Consider the following 2,201-nt stretch of genomic DNA (forward strand, 5'->3'; position numbering starts at 1 on the left):
GGGGGGTGTTTCATCCCGGGGGTGGCTTGGCAGAGGGGCTGAGCTCTGCCCCCCAAGTTTGGGGTCAGGGAGGGAGCGTGGGGGACTCTGGATCAGCCCCAAGGCAGGGACTTGTCTCTAATTCAGGCCGTGTCCTCTCCATCACCGTATTACCCACGGGTGCCGGGAGGTCCATGCCCACGGGTGGCCTGGGCCAGGAGAAGATGCTCCGGGTGTTCCTCCATGGGTTTGGGACACCCAGTGCCAAGCTTTGGCCACACTGAGGGGAGCAGGGCTCCATGGCTCTCCTACCTTTCACCACCACCCTCATGCAGGTTGCTTTTTGGTTTTGTTTTCCAAAGGGCTTGTGGAGTTAAGGAGATGTTTAGTACCATGAGCGGTGGCTTCTCCTCCACCACCGGCGCTGCCCGGGCTCTTCCCTTGCCATGGCACAATGTTGCTGGTCTTTCAAAGAGCCCAACACTGGTTTTGGTGATGCTCTGCCGTGATGGGAAGCCATCGGGCGCCGCTCTTTGTTTGCCAGGGAGACGGTCGGGCCCCTGCTCCTCTCCCGAGCCTTCCCTCTCCCATATGGTGCCCATTATTAGCCGCGTGCACCAGCCCCGTCTGACAAGGAGCTTTACAGGTGTCGCTGGGATAACGATTCACACTCTAACGAAGGTGGGAAAGATGATTAGCTGGCTTTCTATCAACCGGCACACGGCATCAGCTGTGCCTGGGGGTGGGGAGGCGGTGGGGGCTGTGGATGTGTAAGGACACGTACGCCGGGGAGCTCCCGGGCTTTGTCCTGCCTCTAATTCCAATGGACTCTCGGGCACCTCTTTGTGTGCCTTAGTTTCCCCCAGCTGGAACAGAGAGATGTTGTTATTGCTTTGCTTTGGAAAACCCCTTCCGAGCAGCTGGTTGAGCCCCGGCGTTACCAAGAGGTGATTTTGGCAGCTGGGCTGCCGCGGGAGAGGGCACGGAGCTGTCGGAGTCGGGGATCCCAGGGGACAGGGCTGGTGAGGGGCGGGGGGGAACATGAATTAAACACCCCCCCTGGAAGCAGGGATGCTGCGTGGGGCATCTGGAGCATGTCCTGGGGGCTGCAAGACCCCCACGGCATGGGGAAGGGTCCCCAGTGCCAGCGTGGCTCGGGCAGGGCTTGCTCCACATGGATGTGTCCATGCCCTTCCCTGCCTGCGTTGTGTTGGCGGGGCCTTGGCCTTTCCCTGCTGGTATTTTAAATAAATTTTAAATAAATTTTAAATAAAAACTTCCTTAGCAGGCGGGTCCCAGCACCCCTGAGCCTGACACACGCACACCCCACCCCGGCGAGCCGGCAGGGTTTCTCCTTCAGCTCTTTCCCCATCTCGAATGTTGTAATGGAAAGAGGCAAAATGAGAATAAAACGAGCTTTTTCTCAGCTGCCCCTGGCTCCCGTACGGGGAGAAGCGGTGCCGTCTCGCGGCGCATCGGGCTGCGAGCTGAGGGTGAGCCCGGCAGAGAGCTCCCCACGGGGAAACTGAGGCAGGAGCAGCGTCTGGCACCCCAACCACCCCGGGAGCAGGAGAGGTGTGAAGGTGTTGGGGGGCTCTCCCAACCTCCCCGTGGATTCCCAGGGTGTCATTGTCACCCAGCCGCCGCCGTGACCCCTCCTGTCCCGGGACGGAGCCGCGGGCAGGGCCTCTCCCCGAGCGGGATTATCTGCTTTAGCTGCGCCATCTGTTCGCCAAACTGCCGGCATTATGTTCGACTCGGGGAAGAAAAACGGCCCCTACAGAGAAGCAATTTGTTCCCTGACTAAACCTTTCAGGCTCTCGCCGGCCGAACCTACCCCGGCCGCCGCACGGGCCTGCTCTCCGCTCGCTCCCGGCTCGCTTAAACAATCCGCGGGGCAGCGCGGCGGCGCGCAAACTGGTGGCACTGGTAAACGGGAGCGGGGAGGGCGCAGGGCTCCCCTAATCCGATTACAAAACATAACAGCCTTTCAGAGGGGCCGGGGGGGCCGGGCGAAGGGAGTAGGAGAAGGAAAAGGAGGAGGAGGAGGAGGGAGGTCCATTTCACACCCGACCCCTACGTCTGGGGGTCTCGCAATGATCTCACTGGAGGGGTTTTTCTTCCCCGCGCAGTGGGTCGCTTTTGAAACGGTGCTGCGAGGAGATCAAAAAAAAAGGGGTCGGGGCGGGGGGGGGAAAGGGGCTGCCTGGGAAAGAGGAGGA

This window comes from Calidris pugnax, unplaced genomic scaffold (genome assembly GCF_001431845.1).
Source record: "Calidris pugnax isolate Ruff unplaced genomic scaffold, ASM143184v1 scaffold371, whole genome shotgun sequence".
Classification (NCBI taxonomy): domain Eukaryota; kingdom Metazoa; phylum Chordata; class Aves; order Charadriiformes; family Scolopacidae; genus Calidris; species Calidris pugnax.